The 21,783-nt window shown below is 48.2% G+C and overlaps 1 protein-coding gene across 1 annotated transcript in view; it reads left to right on the top strand.

The window, feature by feature from the left end:
• The first annotated feature begins 6,493 nt into the window (after nt 1-6,493).
• Nucleotides 6,494-21,783, top strand: part of LOC133355917 (suppressor of cytokine signaling 6-like) — a 35,776-nt gene continuing 20,486 nt past the window's right edge. Inside the window, exon 1 of the mRNA XM_061573339.1 lies at nt 6,494-6,727. The gene's annotated coding sequence lies outside the window, so the exon portion shown is untranslated. The remainder of the gene's footprint in view (nt 6,728-21,783) is intronic.

Raw genomic sequence — 21,783 nt, 5'->3', positions numbered from 1 at the left:
ACGCGCCGGCCGACGACACCGTCAGTGGGGCGTGTGAATAACTCACAGAGAGGTAGGGGGGTGCATAACGCACAAATGACATTAATGCCAATCGCATTACGACCGGCTGATTGTGGTTGAGATAATCGGGAAACGCCTAACACGCACGGTGATTGCCAGGTGACTCTTTACGCGGAGTTGGGGAAAAGGGGGGGGGTATCGTGGACATTTTGCCAGGCGACTCTCTACGCGGAGTTGGGGAAAGGGCTGTTCGAAAAACACCCAAAAAGCACAACCACGCACCCGCCTAGAACTTCCCTCTACAAGCGCGCTTCGGGTTGAACAAAGCGGTCTGACCGGCGTGCGCTGCTTCCTGCTCAAGACTCAGCAGCTGATTTCGAACAACGATTTAAAATATTCACTTTGACAGCACTCCAGAAACACCAAAGTGGGGCATTTTATTGACACGCCTGCCACTGCTTGGCCCTGTAAACCCCACGCTGGGTTGCCAGGACTCGGGTTTGCACATGAATCGCTCTGTATGTTGAACTTCTTTCGCACCACCATTGGAACCTCATTTGCCAGTAAAAAATATGATAATTGTTTTTTTTACCCTTCTATCTTGGCGTCATCTGGTCCAACCCATGTGAGACTAGGCTCTAAGGAAAGCTGTCTCGGGTGTGGACTAATCAACTTCAAGGACAGTGCATCCATTTTCAGAGTTATGTTTTTTTTTGCAATATGACTGCAGGTATTGTGGTCTATGCAGACATGACTTCTTTCGCACCGTACGTAGCCACGTAGCCCAACACGTTCATCGGAGATGCGGGGGGGGGGGGACAACAAACTCAACAAACAAAGAAATTCTAAAGAAATGAGTTTTCATTCTACATGATACAAAGCGCGTAGCTCCAGTGGCTTCCTAATATCGGAAGGAAGGGGCATTCCAGACGGGCCGTAGAAGCGCGTCGATGAGGTCACCGCCGTCTTTGTTCGATGGGTAGCCAAAAGCGTTCCACGAAACGACGAGTTTTGAAGCGAGCAGCGACACGAGTCAAAACGTGGCTTTCTGCTGACGCACCACGCGCGTGCAGCGGTACCCATTTGAATGGGCAACAGAGCTTTCGTCATACTGGATAATAGTGTAGTTGCACTACGACATCATTATACGCGAAGCTTTGTCCCTAGAGGACGGCGGGGGAGGGGGGGAAGTTGCATGTATGTTTAACTTATTTCGTACCCTACGTAGCCAACCGTGCTAATCCGAGGAAGGTGCGGGCATATGTGGACTAATTTTTTTTATTTAAAGCTTTCGTGACTGCAGGGATTCATATTCTTGGTTCTTTCGGTAAAGTCACGTAGAAGGGAAATAATAAAACATATAAAACAATACAATTCTCACGACGTTTCGACTGCTGTTGATTTCACACCTGATGACGATTGCTTGTGTTGCAGTAGAAACGTCGTGATAATTTTATTGGTTTATATTTTTATTAATTTATTATTTCCCTTCTACGTGACTTTACCGAAAGAGCCAAGAATATATATGTGGACTAGTTTACGCGGTGGCACATATCGACGATGAACTTGCGACCCTCCGAGGCACTGAGTCTTCTGTGGCGCTCTGCACGAATATCGAGTGCCTGGCTATCGCTGTCACCATCCTCCTCCGTTCTTTGCCCACCACTTCATTTACACGAACGTGCGCCCCACCCTCCGCTCCCACACCACCCTCTTTTTAAATCCTTTATATTAAGTTCACTTGCGCGCTTGCTTGCTTGCTTGCGCGCTTACGACCGTGCAAATCTTTCGGTCGTTTTTTAACCCACTTCCCGTGATCCAATCGAGCTGACATTTTGCACACAGACTCGTTGTGCGTGATAATGTATTTTCGTGAATTTTTTTTCTCCAAAATGTTACACTTTTTAGGAAAAAAATTAATTATATTTAATTACCAATTGCTTAATGGTGGCAGGCATTCATCTGACCCATAGGTGGCAGCCATCTCAAGCCAGAGGACGAGAGGACTCTAGCCGCCACGCATATAAAGGATTTATAGTTAAAAACTTTGTTTTTACGGGTTAATTTTTTTCAGCTCCTTCAACATCCCGATCCATGGCCCTCGCTGTTATTGCATTCATTTCCAAGGTCAGCCGAGTAAATGTTTAGCTCCCGTTGGAATGCTTCACGCCCGGCGCGCGCTTACTCATTTACAGATTGCTGTGTGCGCACGGCAGATAGTAGCGAAACAAAAATCTAGGAAAATCTTTTATTTTCTCTCAGCCCATTTTACTCGACATCAAACAATGTCACATCTTCCCCGGCCTCATCCTCGCCATTGATCCTTCTTTCATCGATCCGACCTTCGGACCTTATCGCACCTTCATCGCCAAGCTGTGACCTTTCACCGCACGCAGGCGTATCTCATCTTCGCTCCGGGACACGTTCGGATGTCGTCACCGGCGTTAGCCGCGGCCGGGAATTCAACTTCGATCGCCTGGTTCAAAGCGCAGAGGGTTATATGCGTTGTAACCACAGCTCCACCCCAAAACGGATTTCCCTGAAAGGTCACGTGAGGTCACCGGGTGGCTCAGGAGGTCAGAACCTGGGTTCTAATCTAGGTTTCAGCCACGGGTGAACAAACCAGCCTCTCCAGTGTAGCGTGTTGGTGGTCTCAGCCCGGTTGCATGTGCACCACGTGGTGAGATATTATCTGCCTCGCCTGGTATGCAGGAGGTCGTGGGTTCTATCCTGACCCTGAAGCATGTATATTTGGAGTCTGCGTGTCTCTCTGCCCGTGGTCGCGTGGATTTTCTCCGGGTCCTCCGGGTTTTCCCTCCACATTCAGATTCAACGTGCGCTTCGAGTATTTGGCTGCTGCTCTACATTTCCACGTGAAAAGCCACTTCGTTGAGCTATTATTTGTGGCCAAGTCGCTCCTGAAAAAAAGCTGTACATTAATGCCTTACCTTGTAAAAGAAAAATAATTTAGTTTACATGATGTTCATCACCGTGGCCTGCCCAAGGTGAAGCCAAATCGCTCACTCCACGATCTCAAATTATAACCACAAGCAGGGCCATCGATAGGGGCCCCCCAAAGCGCGGGTCCCGGGGCAGTCTCCCCGATTCGCCACACACCATAGGGGACGGCTCCGGTCACGAGTCACAAATATATTCGTTTTCTTTGCTTGTCTGTTAGTCAATAGATATTAATAGTGTGACCATTCACATGCCAATTTTACATACTGGTCATCAGACAACATACTGTTCAGTGCAGTCCCCAACTTGTATTGACTCCATCACTCTGTGGAGTACATAGTACAAACATAAAATTGGCTTGACAATGAAGAAGGGACATTTCCCGAAACATCGCATGTTACTATATCTGTATTTATTTTAAGGCCGCATTGTTGAGTATGTAGAATACGAATCGCTTTTACTCTTTCTGGCAATACAACAGGAGTTGTTAAGATGTGCAAACGCCAAATAGATACATTTTGCAAGGAATCAAGTCTGCATTAACCACACATACTTGATCCATCGTAAAAGGCATCTCTTTGGTGTTTGAACATCTTAACACCTGTTTTATTGCCAGTAAGGATAACACCTATTATTATTATTTTTCATACTTTGATTCTGGCAAAAATGTGTTGAATGTCAGCTTGCTGTGGTCTCACGCGGGATTAAAGGGTGTGTGTGTGCATCTAAAGCAGTGGTTACTAGCGTGGGGTGCACACTGGACCCCATGGGGGTGCGAGATGCCCCTTTCTGTGGGGGTGCGAGACGTGGCATGATTTAGTTTTAGAAGAACAATCATCGAAAACACAAATCAAGCAGGGGCACGTAAGCACAACTTACTTTGTTTCATCAAACCACATGTATGTATTGACATTTTTTAAACGATTGACAACCATGGGGCTTGCATGGCTGCTGTAAAGGTTAAGAAGCACTGCTCGAAAGAATATTCAGCAGCGCACGAATGGAAAACGGCAGTGGACAGAGCGAGACCGCTGATGAAGTTGACGTTCAACGTAAGCTCCTAAGCATTTACACCCCCCCCCCCCCCCACGATTCGATGAATTGTTACGAGTTGATCATTTAAAAAATAAAACATCTCTATACATGCGTCTCATTGTTACATTTAGAACAATTGCATTTTCAATTCTTCCAAATGCGAACCCAGCGGATGAATTAAACCCACGATACAGCATTGCCTACTTTATTTTTTATTACACGCTTTCTTTAAACTCACTCCGTTGTTGTCGTTGTTGTATCCTCAAATCTTGTAACTCAATTTTAACCCACTTCCCAATGTGGTATCGACTGCAAACTTGGTATACTTATGTTATACTGATGACAATACTATATTCTATCATAAAAATATATTTTTAAACATTATTTTTTATATGTTATGTTTCGGCTTGGGTCTAATTGTCCACGCTCAACTGACGTTGGCTGTTAATCAACACGATCCCTTACGTTATTGTAAGCTTCGGGGCCACTACCTGGAGTCATGGAGTTCTGCAATTACTAGTACATTTCATAAAAGCGTGTTTTTAAAAAAAGTAAAAAAAAAATATTACTTATTTTGTGGGTGCAAGAACGAACTGGAAACGTTAACACGCCATTTGCATAACTCGTAATTAATCGATATTTATATTTTTTAATACGCGCGCTATTAAATTTGCGAGGCTTAATTAACACGGTGACTTGCAACGGTTTCGTGGTTTCGAGCCGTGATTAATACGGCTGGGTTCAACATCCGTTTATTTGGGCGCAGTACATTATGGATCACGGATGACGTTAAAGATTTCAGTGTTACGTCGATCGATCGGAGAGAGAGAAAAAAATCGATGGATTGTGTGCTGACGTCGGAAGGACCGAGATTTTGCAACGGTTTAAAAATAAAAAATAAACAAATGTACTCGCGAATTTCTTGATTGGCAAGCGCGTAGCAAGAAAGGGTCACATAAAGCAAAGCATTGAAAAATACCCGCAAAAAAACTAAATGATGAACTAAGCAAAGTGCCGACTACACCGATCATCTTCTTACTCTTAGGTTTTTTCGGTAAAGTCACGTAGGTAAACATTATCAAAATTCAAATAATAAAAAAATATAAAATACTAATAAATTAAAACTCATTTTATGTTATTTATATTTTTTACCTACATGACTTTACCGAAAAAACCTAAGAGTATGAATCCTTGCAGTCACGAAAGCTTCAAATCTAGAGCATCTTCTTGTTACCTCTGATCGTAAAAAAAAGAGAGAGAATCACCCGAACGGTGGCGACTTGGCAGGGAGGCTCACGAAAAAGGGTCGAGAGTGAGCGGCGCTTTCTCGGATTGGCAAGCGAAGTAATTAATAGTCACAAGAACTGTCCATCGCAATACCGTGAAATGTTATGATTGCGTTCACATTTCTCGCCTTGCGCAGCATTGGAACCCCCCCCCCCCCCGTGGGTCGTCTCTCTTCCCATGCTCTGATTGAGAAGAAGCTTGCTCAATGTCCCAGAAACGTGTTATAAAACCAACACCAACACTCTCTTATCTGTTACACGTCGATAGTGCTGATTTGCTGCTGGTCGTTTGACGTTATGGCCTGTGGCTCAAAGAAACTGTGTTCAAAAAATGGTATTAATATTGAAACATTTAAATATTCATTTACTCTCTCCATCCCCAGAGTACCCCCCCCCCCAGTTCCTCCCCCTCCCATTCCACCTCGCACCTCCGATTAGCACGGTTCTCTACGTGCGGTGCGAAAGAAGTTCAACATACATACTGTACCTCTTTCCATCCCTACCCTCCCCCTCCCTCCCGTCTCTCCCCCAATCAAACTACCCCCCCCCCAGACCCTCCACATCCCCCAGTCGCACCTCCAATCCCCACGTCCCTCTCCCCACCTCTTGACCCCCCCCCCCAGTCCCTCCCCTCCCAGTCACCCCCCACCCTGGTCCCTCTCCCCACCTCTTGACCCCCCCCCCAGTCCCTCCCCACACCATCCCTCCTCCCCCCAAGTCGCCCCCCACCGCACCCCCCCCCCATCTCCACCCTCCCCTCCACTCTCTACCCCCTCCCCAATTGCTCCTCCCCAGTCCGCCCCCCCCATAGGAGTCCCTCCCGGGGGGAGGGAGAGGAGAAAGGGTGGATGGGGGGGATGGAGGGGGGTGGATGGGGGGGATGGAGAAGGGTGGATGGGGAGGGGGGTGGGTGGAGGAGGGGTAGATGGAGAGGTGGGTGGAGGAGGGGTGGGTGGAGGTTGGTGGATGGGGGGGGTGGAGGGGAGTAGATGGGGGGGGGGGTGGATGGGGAGCAGTGGATGGAAGCGGTGGATGGGGGGGTGGATGGAAGAAGGGGGGTGGAAGAGGGGGGGGGTGGGGGTGGATGGAAGAGGGGGGGGGTGGATGGAAGAGGGGGGGTGGGGGTGGATGGAAGAGGGGAGGTGGATGGAAGAGGGGGGGGGGGTGTGGGAGGTGGCCACGTGACCGTGTCCCGGCATGCCCCGCGCACCGCCGCCACCGCTGCTGGGGTGGCCCTCACTGATGCTGCCCGCGCGGCGCCGCTGCCGCTTCTCTCCGCCGCTGCCGCTGCTGCCGCCGCCGCCCGGGGCATCTCCCGTAAGAGAGAAGCAGCAGCAGCAGCAGCAGAGAGAGAGAGAAGGAGAGAGGGCGGGAGACGAAGAGGCGGGGAGAAGGAACGGACGGACGAGGAGTACGAGGAGCAGTCACTCGTCCGCCGCCTCCACGCGGTGAGACGGCGGCAGGAGCAGGAGGAGGAGGCCGGGGGGGGGGGGGGTGGCGACTCGGTCATGTCGGGCAGGGTTACAACAATAGCCGCTGGGTTTAGCGCGGTTAGCGATGGTGAATGGTTTAACGACGGGCGAGTGATGATGTGGCTATGGCTGTGTGTGGAGACGGCGTGGGTGGGGGGACGCGGTTCGCGCTACGAACCCCGGCGGGCCGAGTTCGATTACCCGCTCACGGCTATCGGGTGATGGTTCTATCTTGATCGGGTTCCTGGGGGCCTCCCTTAGGTCGAATGCGGTGTGTGAATGTCGCCACGAGGGAGACAAAGGCGGCCGGGCGTGGTGGTCGTGGTGGTGGTGGCCTCCCCCCCCCCCACCACCACCACCTCCTCGTGTGTCTTCATAGGTGCTGCTCGTTAAGAGCACTTGCCCCAATACTCTGTTGAGGCTATACGGGGGATCTTTGTCTTTGGGTGTAGTGTGTGGGTTGAGTGTGTGAAGTGTCCAGTCTTTATTATTATATAAATAATAGGCTTTAGTAACACGGCTGTGTGTGTTATGTCTTCCATGATGCAGTATTGAGTCAGTCTTCCTGTTTAGTGTGCGAGCACGTGGGATGTAGCCTGTGGGTGAAGTGTTAACAGTCTTTAGTGCATAGGCTTAGTCATTAGTCTGTGTGTGTGTTGTGTATTAATTAATGTGCAGTGATTAGTCGGTGTGTGTGTGTGTTGCGTATTGATGTGCAGTGATTAGTTTGTGTATTCAGTGTGCAGTGATTAGTCTGCGAATGATGTATTCAATGTATCGTGATTACCGTGTGTTATTTAATGTTGCAGTGATTAGTCCCTGCGTTGTGTATTATGCAATGTATAGTAATTACTGTGTTGTATTGTTTAATGTGCGTCGATTCGTCCGTGTGTGTGTGTGTTGTGTATTATTTAATGTGCAGTATTTCCTGTGTTGTGTACATTATCCTTTAGTGTGCAGTGATTAGTCCGTGTGTGTACGATTCAATGCGGAGCGATTAATTATTCAGTGTTGTGTGCTTTAATGTGCAGTGATTAGTCAACGCGTTTCGTGTGTGGACACGTGGAGATGATGTAAGCTGTGTGTGTGGTATTGGTGGCTTGTGGAGGTGACAATGCAAAGCGTATTTGAGTGATTAGTATCCGTGTTGATTGTATAGCCTTAAGTGTAGAGTGAGTGAGTAGTCGATATTCGAGTGTGTGAACACGTGTGGATAGTACGCGCAGTCATCGACTTAAGACCACCCGACTTACGAACAAGCCCACACTTAAGAACTGGCTTCCGTTAAATATTTGTTTTTAACATTGACTTAAAGCTTGCACTTCTAAGTCCGAGTGTTTGTGTGTTTAGGCATTTAAATACAGTCGATTATTGTGTTCCAACATGAACCGTTAGACTTACGAACGGGTCTCAGGAACTAATTGTGTTTGTAAGTCGAGGACTGTCCGTAACATGATTTTTTTTCTTCGCGTCGTCTGGTTTTTCCTTACGAACATGCATTTAGATTATTCAGATTATTTTGCTGCGATACATTTGTTGCCCGGTCGCTTCTGGAAAAGAGTCTTAATAGCTCAGTGGGCTTTACCTGGTAAGATACAAATGGTTTAGGTGCATTTGTATACAAGTGGTTTGTTTACTTTTTCTATTGTGTTTTTGTATTGTTTGTTTTTGTAACATTATGACCCGCCCCTACTTGACATCTATGAAAACGAGCCTTATAGCTCATCGGATTTCTCCAGTGTAAAAAATATATATTCTGATTCATTCAACATTAACCACGTATGATAATTGGTTTTTTACCCTTTTATGTGGCAACAAAACTGACACCTTTTTTACAAGGAGTCATGTTTGCATAGACCACAATACCTGCAGTCATAATGCAAACAAAAAACATAACTCTGATAATGTATGCACTGTCCTTGAAGTTGATTGGTCCACACCCGAGACAGCTTTCCTTAGAGCCTAGTCTCACATGGTGTTGGACCAGATGACGCCAAAAGGCGCACAACTCAAAGACAATGCAACATCAGAGTATGAGAGCTCGGGGATTAACCACGTAACTTTTTCTCCAGACGCGTGTACCCGGGTTATGCGTGACGATTGTGCAGGGCTATCCCACTGTCGTTCAGAGTCTCGTGTTGTGTAATATGTAGCATTTAGGCTATGCGTAGTGTTTAACATGCAGCTATTTTTCTGTGTTTAGTGTGCGTGGCTATCGAGTGAGAGACAGTCTTTCCCACCGTAGTCTTCCATTTTTAATGCTTTAATATTCAGGATTTAGTCTTGGCGTATGTAGCGTGTGCTATTCGTTGTGTAGTGTTTCATGTGGAGTGATTCTTCCGTGTATTTTAGCATGCAAGTAAACACGCGTGTGGGTATAACATTGGCTGTGGATGTGAGAGTCGTGCCTCCGACAATCAGTGACCGCAGAAATGTCCCAGGTGTGCCGTGGTATTTTTGAAAGAACCTCAAATCTTATTTTCTTCACCCGCACGTCACCTCTCACCACCTCCCACCCGTCCCTTCTTCGTTGGTCGTAGCGCACGATAGCAGCGGACGGCCGTCAGTGCCCATCCAACCCCGGGCATCTCAGCTCTCGAAATCGTGCAGTTGGGCAAACGGACATGGAGACAGAGACACATGCAGAGACAAAACACGGGAGACACACGGTGATACCGACATGGATACGCACGGTGATACAGACATGGAGACACACGGTGATACAGACACGGAGACACACGCAGAGGCACAGGGAGACACACGCAGAGACACGGACACGCGAGGACACAGTGAAACACGCAGAGGCACATACAGAGACATGGAGACACACGCAAAAACACGGTGACACAAACACGGAGACACAGAGGTACACAGACACGGGAGACACACGGTGACACACGCAGAGACACGGACGCACGAGGACATGGTGACACAGAGACACATGCAGAGACACGGTGACACAGACACGGAGACACGGGCACATACAGAGACACGGTGACGTAGACACGGAGACACGGGCACATACAGAGACACGGTGACACGGGCACGGAGACACAGACAGAAGCACACACAGACAACGAGACGCGCAGACACGAAGAGACTCGCGCGGTCGGGCAAATTCTCGTCACGGATTTTGGCAGCGCCGCCGCATGGTGCCCTTGTTCTCGATGGGATCCGGGGAGACGAGGGGGGGGGTAGATCGTGAATTATCTTCAGATACAAACCCACCCAGCCACCCACCCGTGGTGATTTTCTGGTTGTGTGTGCCGCGAAGATCAAGCAAGCTCCAGCGTGTGCCGTGGAATTCTTATTCTTTCGTCTGTCATACATAATGTATAGACTACGGTTTTAAATCGGCTGTAGAATTCTTATATTGGCGAGACGAAATCAAAGGTGTTTGGTGGCCACTGCTGGAGCTGAGCAACTGGGGGAAAGGGAGGAATTGATGATGGGAGTGAGGGCAGGCCGTTGCTTGGTAAAAATCTTCTGGTTGACAAGTGGCGTCACGTGCTCTGTATGCAAATTGCTTAGTCTGTATTTAGTGTGTCGACGAGTGTGTTTGCGCAATCACGTGTGTTTGTGTAAATATTTGTGTTTAGCAGGAACATTGGCTATGGAGTGGAAAGGAGCTCAGTTGTGGGTCAGGCCACTAGGACTTGCCGAGGGGCAATTCTTCTATAGCCTTTCGTGTATAATGACGGTTTGATTAATCTTTATGTATATCTACGCTATACTGTGCGTATATACTTATTTCTGTGTATAGCAGTGGCTAGTTTAAGCCGTCATTCAGCAGTAGACTTATCATGGACGACGATAATGATGTGTGTATTCGGCACGCGAGTACTGCTTCGTCTGCAGTATTTTAGAGTTAATTTTGGTAGCCTGCGATCGAAGCATGGGCAATCCGACCCGATCTCTGAAGCTAAGGTGAAGTTCAGCCTGGTTAGTGCTTGGATGGATAACCACCACCACGTTGTGGATGGACATCGGAGTGAAGCAGAGACCATTGTTGTCCATAATAGACCTTTTAAAATCCTTTATATTAAGTTCGCTTGCTTGCGCGCTTACGACCGTGCAAATCTTTCGGTCGTTTTTTAACCCACTTCCCGTGATCCAATCGAGCTGACATTTTGCATACAGACTCGTTGTGCGTGACAATTTATTTTCGTGAAATTTTTTTCCCAAAATTTTACACTTTTTAGGAAAAAAAAAATTATATTGAATTACCAATTGCTTAATGGTGGCAGGCAATCATCTGACCCATAGGTAGCAGCCATCTCAAGCCAGAGGACGAGAGGACTCTAGCCGCCACGCATATAAAGGATTTATAGTGAAAAACTTTGTTTTTACGGGTTAATTTTTTTTGTTCTTAAACCCGCCACCACCCGACACGGCAAATTAGTAAGGTTCGTCACCTAAACAGAACGTGCCAATTCGTTACGAGTACAGCACACCGGTGTGTTGGAGAGCAAAGCCACAACATGTACAATCTTGTGTACGACGTTTCGCCAGTAATTACAACGAGCTTCATCAGGCGACGGCCAGATTTTGTGGTGTGTTGAACCAACACGACCATTGTTGTATAGAACTTCCATGTCTCCACTGGGCCACCTTCACCAACCCGCGCTGGTCGGCGTGGTGAAGTTTGGTTAAACAGCCCCCCAAGACTCGCGGCACGGGCACGTGCTGAGCCTGTGATCCGGCAGTGGATTGAAGACCAAGGCTTGTGCGCACGTGTTAACCGTAAGCCGTGCACGTGTTAAGTGTAAAGCGTTCGTCACCACGCTCTGCAACGTTCACTGTGTGCAGTCGAATGCCCTAGGGAGAGGGACAACGCCTTTACTCTGTAGTGTTTAATGATCAGTGTCTGGCGCTCACTCTGTAGTGTTAAGAGTTCAGTCTTCTTTATTATTTAAATTCAACTCGTTTGCATACTAATCTATTAAGGTTCATGCTCTGTGAGTGAGACATTCTAAATTAGTATTGATATATGTGCTATGAAGATTTAGGACCATTGCCCGAAACGTCGCACCATGGGAACAGAAATTTAGAGTAATCCGTGACTTAAATTATTGGCGAGAGAGAAACATTTAATCACGATTTTTGAGTCCAGACCCAAAAATAGCCAGTGCCCAGCATTACAAAATTGTAATAGATGAGACTGAATACATTTTTTTTATTGGATAAAGTTATTGAAAAAAAACTTTGGAAAAGTGACAAAATCCGGCAGACGCTCCTGTCCACGATAGGTCAAGTTGCTTTTGTTCAACAGGGCGAGAACCCGGGAGACCGGGCGATAGTTTCCAGAGCGTCACCTGGGTCGCCAAATTGACGAAAAGTAAAATCGATGTCAAGTACGGCGTCGCGGCCCCACGAAATTCCCATCAACCTATTGTTGCACCATCGCAGGGAATGCCATCGCGATGCTATCACAGGGACCGTGACGGAGTTGAGTGTCATCACAATCTGGGCTTCAGCACGGCAGAGTTTGCCTTGAAAAAAACATTACACAACGTACAGCATTTATTACACAAAGGGCATACTGTACTGGAAACTCCAGCGATTAACACGAGCCTAGCACAGCCAATTGACTCTCCATCAGCACTGATTAAACCGGACAAACGTTTTTTTTGTGCCGGTGCTGCGTTGGCATTGGTGCTCGAGCACAAATAACAAAAGCTCAACTCAACCACAGTACTACCAGTGGCCCTGAAGAGGAAAAAAAAATAGGTCGTAGGTGACGTTTCGGGCAATGGACCATTGGGGATTCGCCACAGAAATAATTTTCACCCCCCTCTGCCCCTGCTCTCCCCCCCCCCCCCCTTGTGATTTAGAATGTCCTAGTCAGGTGACAGAAAAGATATCGACAAGACGTAGAGATGTGACGAGATGAGAGAAAAGCGACGTACGGACAAAATTGTGGCAAAATGAGAAATCGACGAATGTGTTGAGATGTCTACGAGAGATACAGAGAAGAAGATCGGGAGCAGAGATACAAGAATGTCATTAAATTTTGGTTATTTACAGTCTGAGGATATCAATTAGAGCTGACATTTGCTTCATCCATATTCATACATCGCGGTGGGGGGTGGGGTTCTGAAGCCTTTTGCTTAAGTTTTAAGTTTGCGACATGCCTAACACCACACACATGGGTGGAATAGCATTTCAGATGTCTTCATGTTGTTATTTTACGGTCTCCATAGAAGCGACACTTAGAATGTCTTAAAGATGTAAAAAAAGCGCCAGATGGGCGACGCAGTGCTGGACGTGTGGTGGAATTGACTGAAGTGTTAAAATGCAAAGTGAAGCCCCGCCACTCTGCGAGCCTTGCTTCATTCAGAGTTAGAGTTTTCGAAAGCTCCCTTCAGACGCTTCGCAGGCATAGTGGCGTAACCTCCGGCGTTAATTAATTTTGTTCAGCAATTAAAACTCATCGGCTTCGGTTAATGAGGACGACTCAAAAGGCTCATTTGGGCGAGGAGCTGAGCGAAGCCTCCGTTTTGCCGGGGTAAGAGATGCTTCCCTTTTGTCAGCGCTGAACCCATTATTGCCTTCAGCCGAGAGATAACGATGAGGAAGTTAGCGGCGAGCGGTTATAAATGAGCAGCTGTTTGCTACTTGGGGGTGGTGGAGGAGTTGTGGCGGTGCAGTGGAGTGAGCGCCCTGCATTTTGAACCACAGATCTGGCTGTCGCCTGATGAAGCTGGTTGTGATTACTGGCGAAACGTCGTACTCGGATTGTAAATGTTGTGGATTTACTCTCCAACGCACCGGTGTGCTGTACTAGTAACGAATTGGCATGCGCTGTTTACATGACAAACCTTACTCATTGGCTGTGTCGGGTGGTGGCGGGTTTAACGAAACATTTATATTTATGCGATCTAACCCACACACACACAAAAAAAATCTGTATTATGGATTCTGAACCCGATTGTGACACGCGTTCAAATTCGTTTAATTTAACTTTAATTCCTTGGCCATAGCCGACGTCGACGGTCAGTCATATCTGAACCGGTCTGGGGTACGCCCCTCGCTAAACCTGCGCTGACCAGCGGTGTAAAATATGCTCATGCGACCCCGTTTGAGTGGCACGGCATGGTGAGGCTTTGATCCAGTCGTGAAGCGCGGAAAGGGGCTTTGTGTGCATTAGAAGGACTCTTCTACTTACGAACGAGTTGGTTTCCAGAGGTCTGTTCGTAAGTCGATTTGTGCGTGAGTCCAACTTTGCTGCGGTCGATTCAAACACGTTGTATGGGGTGTGCACTAAACACGGATGCTGCAATCTAAACGTATGGGTGCAGTTAGCACACCGTCGCCTGTGCCTTGGCCCATTGGATGAAGTTGATTCATTCCTACGATTGTGGCACACGTGTCGTGCCATAGCCGTGGCTTCCACGCGTTGGCAAAATGCCGGTGAAATTGTGATGCACGCGCGGGGTTGGGTTCCTTTCAGCCCCGGGTGAGATCTCGACACGCGTGAGCTGCTAGAGACCTCGGTAAGAAATATTGACGAGGACGACAAGTGGTTCTGTGTACGGTCTCGGCACGGAGCTTGAGCCGACCGCACACACACAACGGAGCTTGAGCCGATCGCACACACACAACGGAGCTTGTGTTCCCGCTCGGTTCGGTGCACGGTCTCGGCACGGAGCTTGAATCGATCACACACACACACACAACGGAGCTTGAACCGATCAGACACACACAACGGAGCGACGTCGTCAGTGTGGGCGACCGCGAGTGCTTTCAACCGTCCGGAATCGGAATGTGTTTTTTTGATACACTGGAGGAATCCGATGAGCCGTAAAGCTCTTTTTCCAAGGTGTCCAGTAGAATATTTCCATTGTGCATCCACTAAACCCCCCCTCTCCCCTCCCAACAACTCGTCGGTTACTACTCAATGCTGTTTCTTGTCGTATTTGTTACACTCGTTTTATATCGTCCCATTTGTTCCATGTAGGCAACAGTGGTGCTCCCGGGTTATTTTCCCTTTGAATAGCTTTCTTTTTCACCGCGTGACTAGGGTAGCGGTGAACCACCGCGTTTTTTATTTTGTTCGCGAGATGCGTGCTTCCTCCAGCAATTGCCTAATCTCATATTCACAGTCGTAGGGTTCGAGTATTGCACTCTTTGCCCGCATCCGTCAGTGCACGAGCGGCGAAATTGAACGTGGATGAAGGACAAAGCGGTGGGGTTTATATCACCAACGTGATATTAAACTCTGTGCATAGGTGTGACTCTTATCCATTCACACAATGGCAGTGTTCCTTATGCCTCTTAAGCCCGAATGGAAAACTGTTTGATGTTTTCGCAGCAATCAGCTAAGAATAAAAGCCTCTTTGCAAGTTATTCTGATGAAAGAGCTGCAAATTGATGATGCTCCTCTGGCCTCGTGTCTCTGTTTGGTTGTTTTCCCGACGGCAAACCAGATGCAGAATTATTCATTTATCCGTCCGTCAATCAGAATTGGTTCTCATGCTGCTCGCAATACATGCCCAATTCGAGCTTGTGACAATCCATTATTTAGTATGTATGCAAAGTGGATATTGCCGACGTTAAATCAAGGCTAGTGGAGAAACGAGACGGTCTACTTTGGGCAAACAGGTTAAATGGTAAGGGAGGCTCTACATGGGCTGTACAGAGCATCTGGTACGATGGTAGCCAGCACGTTACATAGGGAGCGAGGGTTTACATAGGCGGTTTAGAGCGGCTGATATGACAGTAGCCAGCACAATACATGCGCGTATCACCACTACACTTGGGAAGGGCTTACAGGGGCTGTTTAGAGCGGCTGGTATGACAGTAGCCAGCACGTTACATGGGAAGGGAGGGTTTACAGAGGCCTGTATATAATTCAAGCAGGGTCATTTTATAAGCACGATAGATAAGCAATATTAATGCAATAGGCTCTCAATTATCCATGTGCGGTTTATCCAATTGGCGGATGAACTGCGTACCTGAGATTTTTATGTAAATTAACAACTCGCGGATATTCCCGCAATCCAAAATAATAATAATCTAGAAACAGTTGCACACTGTCATTCTTGGAAATGTTACAAGTGCTTAAACCGAACAAATATGTGCTCCAGTTAGTCCAAAATCCACGTGACCCCCCCCTCTACAGTACAGTAGTTGCATATCTTTACAACAGTGGCCAGGAGATGGATTGACGTTGATTGGCATGGCTCTGCTATCATCCACTTAGTGGGCGGGAGTCTTCGGAGCAGGAAAGTGTTATTATCACTCAGCACGAACATCGATCGATTCGATCGATATTAGTGGTTTTTGGTATAGAGATCCGGGGGAAATGGATATTTTGGATTATCCACGATTTAGAATTATCCGCGGCCGTCCTCTTCGTCATTAGCGCGGATAATCGAGAGCCTACTGCATAATAATAATCATAGACAACCAGAGGCAAAAGAGAGTCGCTGGTGAATCGAATTGCGGCCCTGGCCAGTGACGATTTGCTGAATGTGCCGCGGGGAAAGGGAATGATGCATGCCTAGAAGTAAGCCTTTCGTACGCGACGGTGCATCGCCGTGCCAGGCCTTGTACGGCAAATAGAGCGTTACCGCATTAGCGTTTCACACGGAGCGCCCAAACAGGATTCTTTTTGTGCCGGGAGCCTCGGCTCGGCGCTCCGAGTGCATTTTTCCGTGAGACTTTTGTTGCCCGTCCAGATGCTCGTGCCACAGCCCCCGCAGCGAGCGTCGATCTGCGGCTCTCCGTTCCCTGTGAGCCAGAGAATACGCGTGACCGCAGCGGAGCGGAGGACGCGTCGTGCCGTTTTTCTCGAGAATTTAAAGGGACGCGGCGGGAAAAGTAAGACGCGCCGTGAAAATGTTTCGGTCATTCTTGAGGAGCGGAAGAGAAAAATAAATGAATGGAAATAACACGGCATTCGTGGGCCAAGTAAATGCAAAGAGTGTGGGCCGTACAGTAATGTCACGCAGATATTTGAGATACTGGCTGGTGCTTGGGCAGCTGACCAAACAGGTTGTCGTAGTGCTGGTGGGGCTCTTTGGTGGCAAGCAGAGGGCAATGCGTCAAAATATCCACCGTTGTACTGAACTTCAGTGCTTCCGCATCAGGGGTTCTTTCGCCTTCTGTCTGGTCGAATAGCCAACCCCCCCTCCCCAACCTGCCCAGGTGTAGGGAGGCTATCATCCAGTGGCGGATTGACAAATGGGCCGCATGTGTACGCGGGTACAACCACTCTTCCGAGATGTTCAGCCCGTATAGAAGAGTGCTTTTACATATTCTTTGGGTCTTTCGGTAAAGCCACGTAGATAGAAAAAATAACAAAAATCTAAATCACGACGTTTCGACCGCAACACAGGCAATCGTCTTCAGGTGAACGAAACGTCGTGATTTTGATTTTTGTTATTTTTTTCTCTTTTACGTGGCTTTACCGAAAGACCCAAAAAATATGAATTCCTGCAGTCATGAAAGCTTTAAGTCAAGATTTAGTGCTTTTACAATTTGACTTACCAGGTAAATCCCACCGAGCCATCAGCCTTTTATTCAGAGATGACCTGGCCACACGTGAACCATAGCTCGTAAAAAAAAAAGTGGCTTATATCATTGTCACACGTGGGAACATTTCGTTGTAGCAGCCGAATGACCCTAAACGCACGTCGTTTCCAAATGTGGAGGGCAAAACCAGAGGACCCGGAGAACAATCCACGTGACCACCACGGGGAGAGAGAGAGTACACGCGGACTCCCGATATACAACGTGCATCCGAAGGGTCGGCATCGATCCACGACCGCACGCATACCAGGCGAGGAAGAGAACGTCTCCTCGCCACCGTGACGCCCCAGGAGTCCCAACGCGTAGTTTTTTCTCCGGGTCCCCCCGGTTTTTCCCCCTCCACGGTTAGAATCAACGTCGCGCGTTTCAGAGAGTCTTTGGCTCCCACTATAAATTCCAAGCCACTTCGATGAGCTATAATTCGTAACGTCCAGGTCGGTTCTGAAAAACAGTTTTATATAACAGCTCGGTGGGGGCCTTAACCTGCTTGAAACAAAAAATAGTTTCATAGTTTAGTTTGTTTGAAGCCGCTAATGGCGTGGGAGAGCCCGGATGGTGGTGACAAGGCCCGGGTGAAAGGCAGCGTAAGCGCAGCGAGCGGCAGGCAGCGGCGCTCGCAACGGGACAAAGACAACGAGAGCCGCATTCAATTACCAGGCCGCTAAATTGTCACCGCCGTCGTCGTCTTCGTTCAGCCGCGTTCCATCCACTGCTGGATGAAGGCCAACCCCACCCACTACTACCCCCCCCTCACACCCCCATCGCTGATCATTGGATTTAAAAAAAAAAATCCAGCCATTCTAAATCCACTAACGCCTAAAGGCCTACTTCCCCGTAGCATGTCAGCTGTGGTGATTGTGTGACAATACTTCACCACGCAGGTCGGTGCAGTTTGGCGAATGGGCTGGTTGCCCAGGACCGATTCAGATATTTTTGACACACCGACCTGAGCCAGGGCCGGTAATCGAACTCGGTTCATCATGCAACGCACGAACCGCCACTGCACCACCACTCCCGCCGCCGCCCCCCCCCCCCCCTTCCTCCCCCACCCCGCCCCCCCCCCCAAGCTGCGGTCACCTCTCGCGATCATGCGTTGTGATAATACAGCGAGTGCTGGCACGCGAGACCGGAGTTCGTGGCTCCGTCTCCTTCTCGGTGGTGCGCGAATCCCGCACGCGTTCCATTCCTCTCCCTGACATAGCTCGCGACGAGACAATAGTGGGGTTGCACAGCAGCTAGGTGCAACTGCATCTCAAGATGCTTTACAGAACCGATGGGTTCTCTGTATTTTATAGAGAGAAAGGTACAGTCGGTCGTGTAAAGAAAAGAATGGTTTGTATTGTGGAATTGAACAGGAGCAGTCAGTCGATGGGTCTCTCCTGGAGTTTATTATTGATCCCTGTGTGAGTCCATTGTTCTCTCCGTGAGTCTATCCCTGTCTGCGTGAGCCTATACAATGGCGTCTATTTACGTTGCTTCTGAATGTAGCAGCCTCGTAAGACGATGTACAGAAACGGTGGGCTTCTAGAACATATTGTCTATTTGTAGCACAAAAGAGGAAGTGGCGGTACAGCAGTGGCATGATTTTGAATCTGTACTGCGTGGAGCTGGATTGTTACCGCCTACATTTCTAGCAACAGTTCGGTTCCCTTCCAATGGTTTGGAATTAACAATTTTTCTTTTACTATGGTGGGGGTTTTTTGTGGACTCTTTTGCAACCGGCCTCTTGACCATCAATCTCCTGACGAGCGCTCGACAATGCTGGCCGAACCCACGTCCCAAAACTCGAGATCTTGGCGACGCCAGGCTCTAGGCGCACGCTGGTAGCGGTTCGAAGGGAACGCCGGCGGGAGACACGGCAGACTTTGGAGCGCGAAAAAATAAGCGCACGGCACTCGAGCGCGGTTTTAGACGAGGGAGAGGTGAATGCGGTCAGTCGGGGGAGGGCGTCGGAAAAATTAAAGCGTTTCAAGGGCACCACGATTTTGGTCTTCCCACGCGTTCTGAGCGTTGAAGTTCGAGGGCTGCGGTTGGCAACAATAGAGCCGAAGGTTGAAAGGTCGAGGTCAGGTTGCTGCTGCCTGTAATCTCCCCCCCCCTGCAATCTTATCGGAAGAGCAGGCAAAGAGCAATTATAAAGGCTTGGGCTCCGTGATGTGTTCGGGCCACTGTCTAGGAATAACGGTCTCGAGCTTTTAGGCGGCGCCTTTTCGTATCATTTGTTTTATATTCTTGGATTTTTCGGTAAAGTCACGTAGAAGGGAAATAATACAAATAAAACATACAATTCTCATGACGTTTCGGCCACTACACAAGCAGCCGTCACCTGTGTTGTGGCCGAAACGTCGTGAGAATTTTTATTGTGTTTTATTTTTATTATTTTATTATTTCCCTTCTACGTGACTTTACCGAAAGATCCAAGAATATGAAACCCTGCAGTCACGAAAGCTTTAAATCGTATCGTTTGTTGTTTGTTAATGCCGACGAACCCGCGAGTCCGCTCGCCAAATCCGCGCACACGTTAAAACGTTGCTTTACCCGAGTATCTCGCCACGGGTAAGGAGAGAAAGCAGGTTATGCTTTTTCTTTCTAGATTTGAAGCTTTCGTGACTGCAAGGATTCATACGCTTAGTTTTTTCGGTAAAGTCACGTAGGTAAAAAATGAAATAAAAATTAATAAAAATAAAATAAAAATCACGACGTTTCGGAGGCAACACAAGTCTCCGTCATCAGGTGGGACCGTCACAGCTAAATTTGCTGTATCAAGTGCAGAAAATTTAGCTGTGACGGTCCCACCTGATGACGGAGACTTGTGTTGCCTCCGAAACGTCGTGATTTTTATAATTTTATTATTTTATTATTATTAATTTTAATTTCATTTTTTACCTACGTGACTTTACCTAAAAAACTAAGAGTGTGCTTTTTCTGTAGAATTCTATTGTTTACGTACGTGCTGTTCAGATTTGTGTACAATGAATTTTAGGTGTATCTTGTCATTTTATTGTTTGTTGCGGTTGAACCCAAATCAAGAGCCGAATGGCTCACAGGGTAAATCCTAATAAATTAAACTGAAACTGAAAGCATGTGCAGTGCTTTATTTCAGCCAGAACGATACCAGAACGCCGTTCGCGGAATTGTATTTTGCGCGGATCCATTCCCTCCCTCCCTCCCTAAGGATATAGGGTACGGTTATATAGGGTGCAATAATATAGGATTATTATGGACAGGAATATCTCCCAACTCCAGTGGAGTGTCGTGCATTACGCCGATTACTACCGATGGCAAAGGCGGCAGCCCCAGCGTCGTTCTGGAACATATAAAAGTGAGAACATTTTCTTGCACCCCTGTAAGCCGAATTGGTCTCGTTTGACGACTATTTGCTACGTGAAATCTCTGCCGGGTTGCCTTAATGCAGCCTCTGTTTACCCGCTGGTTTAAGAGTAATTGAAATGTACGAATGTAAGTGTGTGCGAGCGCTTCGCATGCCTGCGCTGGGAGCTCCTCGTGCAAATGGTGCAGAGCGAAAACCGGCAGATGGTACGGTTTGCCGCGTTTGTTGTACGTAAATAAAATGACGTTTCTGTTCCTCATGTTTCCGCCGCACGCGTGTATACGCGTGCGGCAATGCGTTGCCGTCGTTTATCGGCACTCTCCTCGGCGCATCGCTTGTCGAGAGGCGAGGGCGACGGCGGCGGCGACAGCTTTTCAACAGCACTCCTGAAGCAGCACTCCGTGTGACCTGACCTTGAGTTACGAGGCGTCTGTGGCAACCAGCTGTTTCAATGTCGGCCCCCCCTCCGCCCTCCGTTCTTCCACCCTTAAACTACCCCCCCCCCCCCCCCGTCGCCGCATCTGAGCCACTTGATCAAGGAAACTGTGAAAATGGAAATTATAGCGCTGGTAATATTTATTTATTTAGCCCCCCCCCTTCCTCCCCCTGTTAATTCCGACTGTGGATCCTTATCGGGCTTTAGTTTGCTTCAGCATGCGCCGTGTTTTTTTTGTTTTTCGTTTTTCAAAACCGTGTCTTTCTTCCCCGCCGCTACCTTTTTTCCCCCCGTCTCTTCAAAGTCCCACCGCGTTCCGCTGAGTTTTGCGCGCATACGGACGGTCCTCGGCTTACGAGCACGATTCGTTCCGCGGGTAACGGTTCGTAAGTCGGAACTGTTCGTTAGTCGGAACACAATGATGCACCGTGTTTTAAATGCCCACAAAAACGACAAAGATCCCCCCCGTTTAGCCTGAACAGACTGTTAGGGCAAGTGCTGTTAGCGAGCACCTATTAGGCCGGCACGGCACACGAAGGGTTGGGTGGCCAGCACCACACCCGGCCACCTTTATCTCCCCAATGGTGATGTTTACACGCCACATCAGGCTGAGTTGACCTAGAGGAGGCCCAAGACCGGTTCAGATATTCGTCACTGGTGTTGGCCGTGAGCGGGAATCGAACTCGGGTCACCTCGTTCATAGCGTAGCGCGTTAACCGCTACAACACC

This window comes from Lethenteron reissneri, chromosome 52, assembly GCF_015708825.2.
Source record: "Lethenteron reissneri isolate LAM-NWPU_2019-01 chromosome 52, ASM1570882v1, whole genome shotgun sequence".
Classification (NCBI taxonomy): domain Eukaryota; kingdom Metazoa; phylum Chordata; class Hyperoartia; order Petromyzontiformes; family Petromyzontidae; genus Lethenteron; species Lethenteron reissneri.
Note: the sequence above shows the minus strand (reverse complement) of the source record. Positions and strands in the feature narration are given on the sequence as shown.